At 49.5% G+C, this 7,759-nt stretch overlaps 1 protein-coding gene across 1 annotated transcript in view; it reads right to left on the bottom strand.

Annotated features, from left to right (window-relative positions):
- LOC102756542 (cytochrome b561) overlaps positions 1 to 5,406 on the bottom strand; it is a 24,317-nt gene extending 18,911 nt beyond the window's left edge. The window contains exons 1-2 of the mRNA XM_015572439.1: positions 5,400 to 5,406; positions 4,704 to 4,708 (exon numbers count right to left, since the gene is read on the bottom strand). The gene's annotated coding sequence lies outside the window, so the exon portion shown is untranslated. The remainder of the gene's footprint in view (positions 1 to 4,703; positions 4,709 to 5,399) is intronic.
- Between the last annotated feature and the right edge of the window lie 2,353 nt (positions 5,407 to 7,759).

Here is a 7,759-nt window from a genome sequence, read left to right as displayed (position 1 = left end):
TGGAGTTTGAAGGCAGAGTTTTACTACGGAAATGCGGATCGGGTAGAAAGTGTGCTTGCCTCTCAGATTTATTTAATACTATTTTTAAGAAGATATTTTTAATGCTTAATAAATTAGCAATCAGGGTCTTAATATAATTTCAGTAGTATGATAGACCAATGCTTTAAGCAGTTGGCTTTATAAGGGCCAACAATAGAGCTCCTATTTCTTAAAAGACTTGTAGATAGAGACATTTTTAGAAGATATCTTAATTCTCAGTTGAACCACAGTTATACATATATCATAAACAAATTAAGAGTAATTGATTCCATGGTCAGGGCTAGATCCTATTATGTTGAGAACTGTTTTTAAGTGTTGAAAATGTTTTAATTAGATATGTATTTGGAAGTTTTTCCCAAGTGCAATATTTCAAAATATAATATGCTTGGTTGCAAAGGGATTTCTGCCAAATAAAAGAAAAATTGATTTATTAGTAGCAATGTCTTAAACTAACAAAAGCTCCTCACTGCTGCATTTTAAATTAGGCTGGAGGTGGGGCAGCGTTTGCACCTCTTGTATCAGACATAAAACTTTACTAAATTTACTAATCTTTGTAAGCAATTGAATCCTAGTAAAGTAAAATTCTTCTAAAAAGTTACTGAAGGCTTCCCATGATCCCTCTGTATATGCAAATAAGCCAAAAGGGAATGCTGTTTAAAAATATTATTTTAAATTTAATAAAAAGGAGAAACTTTAATATTTTGAAATATCTTCCACTAATATTTACAGGATAATCTAATGATTTGCTGTTAAAATACCAAATCTGAAAATAAGTACAGTCACCATAAATGTTTAATGACTTTGACTTGAAATACATGGCCTTGCGGCACTGTCAGTCAACATCCAAGAAGTAACCCTATAAGTTACTTGGTGTAAAAAAGAAAGATTTTTTTTTAAGTTAAAGTTCTCCAAGTGTAATCCAGCAGCAGGAAGACAAACCAGACAAACCAACTGCCCAGAGACCACCTGAGGCACAGTAAAGTGAAGTATGGTAACAATTAATTCAGGTAAAAACTATAAGTTTCATACTGGTCTTAGAAGGCACATTTTTTCTTTACTTGGGAAGGACAGCACAGCTATCCCCAGGTCAGGGGGCTCCAGTTAGCATGTCAACTCACATCACCCTACTTGGCCCAGAGATGGTTGGTAGTCAAAGACGGGTAAGACCCCACAGGATGGGGTGACCTAAGACAGGCACAGCCGGGGGCCAGTAGGAGAAAACTTGGGGTTCAACAGAGGTGGGGCACAGATCCTCACCCCCCCAATTGTGCAGGGGCTTGAACACTCGCCCCTTCTGAGGAAGGTCTCCTGTCCCCATGGCTGCTTCTTGCTTCCCATGTCCAGCCCAGATCAGGAACCAAATAACAGAAGAGACTTGGTCCAGTTGAAAATGGTACCCAGAAAAATGAAGGCTTAGTTTAACAGACTCTAAATTTAAATCTAGCCTAACAAAAGAATGCTTGGGCCTCCTCAAGGATGGAAAGTGATCCTTTCAATTAATATGTACAGTGTAAATTAAGATTATTGTTAGAATATTAAATTTGACAGTAAAATAGTTGTCAAGTTTGCAAATTAATTAAATTTGGCTAACTTGAAGTAAATAATTATTCAAATAGCATTAACCAAAATTTTCATTTCATGGTAAAATTGCTTACCATGCAATGAACCTAAAGCAGTCATATTTTTGTGCAGAAAAAATAAAAATTTAAAGTTATCTAGACTGCATTAAAAATTTCCATAAGCCTCCTAATTAAATCAAAAAAAGGCGGATAGTGGAAGAATACCGTGTAAGGAAAAATATCCTGTAACTAATTACATCTAGAAAAAATTTTTTTTCATTTGTAATGCTAACAGCAAGACACCCATGAAAAACATGTGATGTCAAAAGAAGCCAAGGGATAATCATTTGGGCAAATATAAAAAGGATTCCCAAAGTAAAATTTCCTATATTAACCTTTGGTCGAGAATACGTTTGGATATTTTCAGAGAACAATTTCAAGACCATGTGGATTCCTGCAACAACGGATCCCAGAAAGAAACTGACCAGATTGCTCCAGCCACAAAGACAGGAGAGACAGTTCAGAGATGGAGATGGTGAAGACGCCTTGCCATGCTACCAGTCAGCAGCTGTGTGTCACTGCAGAGTGCCCAGGACCAAACCAGAGAGGACTGGACCTGCATTTGTCCACCATCCAGAACCAGCATTTCATTGCTGGCATGTACACATGAACTGTTGGAAATTGGGACTTGTTATTATATGTTTATTTCTGGTCTGCAGATACAAGATTCTTAAGGAAAAAATAAGGGGGAGATGTGGGAAACTGTTTATTGCCACTATCTGCTAAGCGTAGACAGAGAACCCCCCCGAAGGCTGGGTGCCTTTGAAGCCCTAGCAAAGGTCGGAGCTAGGCGCCACCTCTGTTTGTCCAGACAGTGGTAGCTGAAACTACTCCCCCATTTATGTAAATCCTTGCTGATGGGCTAGTCTGCCTGTTGCAGGGGGTCACCTGCCTAAGCGCTATGCTATGGGTGCATCCCAGAATCAATGAAAGCTTGGTGAGGCCTGAGCACCAGAGGAAGTCCTTCCCCTTGATTTGGGCTTGCTCACCTGGCCCCCCAATATTCCCAAATTATCTCTTGTCTTTTCATATTCATTTGTGTGCGGCTCTGCTTCCAGTTCCTGAACCCTGACCCACGCGGGATGTGGGAAGGAAACACACAACAGTCCAGGGCGTTTTCCATGCAAACTCCGCCCCTCGCACACTCGCAGCACTGCTCTAGCCTCATGCTTTCAGGCTCACCAAGTTCATTCCCACCGCCACCACCCCACCAGCATTTGGCTCATTCCTTCAGATCTCAACTCGGAACGTGCCCTCCTCAGGAAGGCCTTCCCTGCCCATCCAGTGGCTGGGGTCGGGTGGAGATGCAGGAGATGCCCTGCATTACGTGCCCTGGTGACAGTGCTGGGAACCATGCCTGGGGCTCACGCTGTTCTTGGCCAAAAGCATTTAAGGAGCAGGAAAAAGCAAGACTGTGAACAGAACGTCCCATGTAAACAGGACCCGAGATCCCCAGCACCTGCTGATCCCGCCTGCCCTGCTAAGGCCCTCAGATTTAGAAAGAAGGAAAAATCCAGGAGGCCCATTTAAATTTATTATTTTTTTTTTGGCATAAGTATGTCCCACATATTACATGGCATATATTAAAAATGTATTTGTTGTTTATCTGAAATTTAAATCTAAGGGTGTTCTGTATTTTGTCTGGCAATCCTACCCTTTTTCCTGTTTGGGGAGGACAGGCGAGGGGCCTCCTAACCACTGTGACCCCTCCCAGCACAGCTTCCCCACCCCAGCAGGCACACACCCAGTTCACTTCTACTGGGCATGTGCTTGGGCTGCAGAGAATCCAGAAGGCATGGGAGACGGGTTCCCAGTCCCACTAAGGGTGTTCTGTATTTTGTCTGGCAATCCTACCCTTTTTCCTGTTTGGGGAGGACAGGCGAGGGGCCTCCTAACCACTGTGACCCCTCCCAGCACAGCTTCCCCACCCCAGCAGGCACACACCCAGTTCACTTCTACTGGGCATGTGCTTGGGCTGCAGAGAATCCAGAAGGCATGGGAGACGGGTTCCCAGTCCCAAGGCCCAAGGCCCTGTGAGATGCAAATGCTGGACACAGAATTCATTCACTCTTTACAGCAGTTTTATCGAGTCCCTTCCATGTGGCAAGTGCTGGGCAACATTGGGGCTATAACAATGAATGTGACAGGCACAGCCTTCAGGGTCAGCACATGAAAAGGGTGCTTAACCCAGATGTGAGGGTGAGGGGAGGCTTCTGGGGCATGTGGCATCGAATCATAGAGCTACAGGGCGAGCAGGGGTTAAGCTGGCAAAGGGACAGTGGGCAGGAGTGTTCCTGGCCAAAGACACAGCTAAAGGAGCAAGAGCACCCTGGCTGGGTAGCTCAGTTGGTTAACACATAGTCCTGATGCACCAAGGTGCGGGTTCGAGCTCCAGTTCAGGGCACATGCAAGAATCAACCAATGAGTGCGTGAGTAAGTGGAACAACAAATTGACCTCTCTCTCTCTCTCTCTCTCTCTCTCTCTCTCTCAGAGCAAGACCTTGCTGTGCTGGAAGGAGGTAGAAGAGGCACTGTACTCGGTTGCTGGGACCTCTGCCTACATCAACATGCCTGAACCAAAGCTACCCCAGCTCAGGAAGGTGGCCTGGCCTTGGCACAGCAAATGATGGAAAGGCACGTACCCTGACCACTAGACAGAGTTCCTGAGGAACTTGCCTCAACTTCCTTGCAAAGAAAGCCAGGCTGCACGGGAAAGCACATGGCTACTGTGATGAGCTTACAATGGAACAGTCACTCGGGGGAAAACCTATGTTCCAGCTTCAGGGGGAGCAGAGGTGGCCAGAAAGGCAGCAGCCCCGGCAGGAGCAGCAGGAGCCCCCAGCAGAGCAGGGGGGTGGCCACAGAGCTTCCCGAGCCACCGCTGAAGACAAGGAAGTCACGTGAGACCTCCAGAATTCGAGGGGATGAGGCTGAGGGACATCAAAGGCTGTGTGTCCCAAGGTGACCTGGAGGCTGAGTGACCACCTGCCCATGAGCCAGAATCACACTGCAGGATGGGTGGAGAAGCGACAAGAATCAGGTCAGGCCGGCTTTTCACCTCTGCAGACCCCAAGGGAATGGGTTGTGAGATGGATGAGCAGCCGTGTTGGGGACCAGCTGGGTGCAGGAGGTGGCCCAACAGCTCTGGGCACCCAAGGTGGGAGGCAACGAAAGGGGCGGCCTTTCCCAATTCTCAGTGTCTCTGTGCAGCCCTGGGTGGGGAGTGAGGGGGGGAGGATCAGGAGGAAGTTATTTTCTTTTCCCTCTCCTCCTTCTTCCCTCCCTCCCTCCCTTCCTCCCTGCCTCTTTTTCTTCTTCTCTTCCTCCCTCCCTCCCTTCCTCAGTTCCTTTCCTTCTTTCATAAGGGTTTGTTGGGCACTTATTTGTGTCAGGCACTGTTCTAGGAGGCCCTGCAGAGACAGTAATCAGAAAGACAGAAGAGGCCCCTGCTTTCATGTAACTTATGTGAAGTGAGGAAGACAGAACATGAAAAATTAAACTAACAGCATATATACACGCAAATGTACACATATGTACACAGGAACCTAACTGCATGTAGCAACAAGTGCATGAAGAAAACAGAGCAGGAGGAACGGGCTGGAGCATCACGGGAGGGAAGATTATTGCTGAGGGAGGCTCTCTATGGGGAGAGGACTCGGGATGCAGCCAGGTGAAGATCTAGAGGAAGGCAGTTCCCGCCCGGGGAAGAGAAAGGAAGGGCAAAGGCCCTGTGGCAGGAACGTGCAGGGCCCTGCCCTCTAACACTCCTCTTTCCTCAGCACAAGAATCAGCACAGGGGGAAGCAGGCATGTACACAGGCCGTTAGAGAGGTCAGAGGTCAGAGACGTGAGCAGGGACGCCCCCAGCGTTGGAGTTGTGTCTCACCATGACCATGTCCATCACACACTGGAGAGCCTGGGCCCTGGGTCGCAGTCAGTAGGACACAGCCAGGCTGCTCCAGCCCAGAAGGTTTGCCCCGCGGCTGGTGGCGTGGGCTGAGCAGGAGGCACCAGCCCCAACATCATACCGCCTGGGCCAGCTCTCCCCACCAGGAAGGAAGTCTTCAGGAGGTTTATGCCCCAGTCTATTCTCAATCCCCACCTCCCTGCTGTTCTCCCTGAGTCAGTCAATCAATCAACAGACATGGAAGACCTGTGTGAGTGCGAGCAGCATGGGGAGAGCAAGAAACACTCAGGGGAGCAAGAGTGTGCAGCCTAGGGTGACCGTGGAGGCCTGGAGAGGTACAGGGTGGAGCTGCTGATACTGACAGGCATCTAATCACCTCCACAAACCAGCCCCAAACTGCACGGCAGGGACTTCTGTACTTTGTTCAAAGCCTGTGACAGCTCTGGGTTCTCAGCTTGGGCCCTCAAACTACTCTAACTCTGGCTCCATATCCCCTGGCCCTCAGACAAGCCCCTTGTGCCAGGGGTGCAGCGAGGAAATGGTAGCCACTCAAGCCAAACGTGCAGGGTGAGCAAGCCACAGCCCCGAGGCTGCCCGTGGGGACGGACGAAGGCACAGCCGTGTGCTTCCGCTGTAGCCCGCCGGCAGCCCTCTCCCAGAGCAGGACCTCAGCCGAACTCAGAAGAGCAGAAAGAAGGGGTAGTCATGTGAGGCCCTGCCTCCAATGCGTGCTCTAAGCCTGGGCGACCTCCGAGGCCCAGCAGGTCAGCGCACACGGTCCTGAGTCAGAGGTTCCACTCGCCTGCTCCTCCCCTATTTCCATCCTAGCTACTGCTCCTGGCCCTGGCCTTCCCCTCCTGTCCCAAGCGTGCTCTCAGGTCAGCTGGTCTTCGTTGAGAGCAGATTAGATGTGAAGGCACCTTGACCTTAACTCAGAAGCTCCCTCATCCAAGAAGCCACACTCCCAGCTGGTGGAAGAGCCTAGGTCAGTGGTTCTCAACTTTGGCTGCACATTAGAATCTCCTGGGAATTTTTTTAAAATCCTGATTTCTGGGCCTCATCCTCCGGAAATTCTGTTTCTTTGTTACTAATGTTGTGGCCCCACCCCATAACAAAGAAACAGAATTTCCGGAGGACGAGGCCCAGAAATCGGGATTTTAAAAAAAGATTCCCAGGAGATTCTAATGTGCAGCCAAGGTTGAGAACCACTGGCCTAGGAGGTAATCTGGTGCCGGGGAGAACCACGCCCCTCAGCTGGTCCTGAATTTGGGTTGACCCTTAGTGTCCTATATGTATATGTATTTCAGAATTTCAAAGTAAGATGATCATCCCTCAGTTTAATTCAGGTGCTCTATCTATCAGATTATACCGCCCCCCCCCCCATCAGTTCAAGGTCTCACCCCAAAGACCCAGGGCCCAAAAGTGTTCCCTGGGGTTGGCTCTTAGGTTCCAGGGCTAAGGCTGTTGGAAGCCAAGACCACTACTTGTGGGCTTTCCTACGTCGTTATCCACCCCCACATCCTGTCATCCACTGTGACGTGAGCTGCCCTTCACAGCTCGAGGGGCAAGGTCAGGTCCAAACAGCATGACTGCAGGCGGTCTCATCTGTCTCGTGGAGTTTTCTCTCCTTCCGTGGGCCTCTCTTCATCTGACACACACACACACACACACACACACACACACACACACACACAGGGGCTTAATTTGACCCAGGGCTCAGCCCTGGCTGCTTCACTTCCCTGCAGAGTCAGGACCTGGCTGCACCTTTTTGCCTGGGCAGCTGCCACAGCAGCAAACATGCCAGCGAGCCTGGCTTCTGAGCTCTTCAGTGGCCCAGTGCTCTGTTCCTGGGCCTCCATGGAGTCCCCATTGCACCCAGGTGGCCGGGTGAGCGCCCTCTGCAGAGCCCTGCCCCATCCAGGTTCCTCCAGGGAAGGGTTTCTCCCCGGAAGTCCTGCGCCTTCGCACCAGCTGACCCTGGGAGGGGCTGCTGAGATAGAAGGGTCTCCTCTCAGTGGGTTCCACCTCTTCTGCTTGTTGGTCAACTCACCCACCCGCTGTCAAGGGAGGGGTGACAGGAGGAGGCCTCTGCCTGGCCACAGAAGTCCACTGCCACCTTCCCCTCAGCGTGGGACTTTCTGCCCAACATCTGTCTCGAAGGCCCCTCAAGAGGTGTTTCTCCAAGGTAACGAGTT

This window comes from Myotis davidii, unplaced genomic scaffold (assembly GCF_000327345.1).
Source record: "Myotis davidii unplaced genomic scaffold, ASM32734v1 scaffold69, whole genome shotgun sequence".
Lineage (NCBI taxonomy): Eukaryota > Metazoa > Chordata > Mammalia > Chiroptera > Vespertilionidae > Myotis > Myotis davidii.
This window is presented reverse-complemented; position numbering and strand designations above follow the sequence as displayed.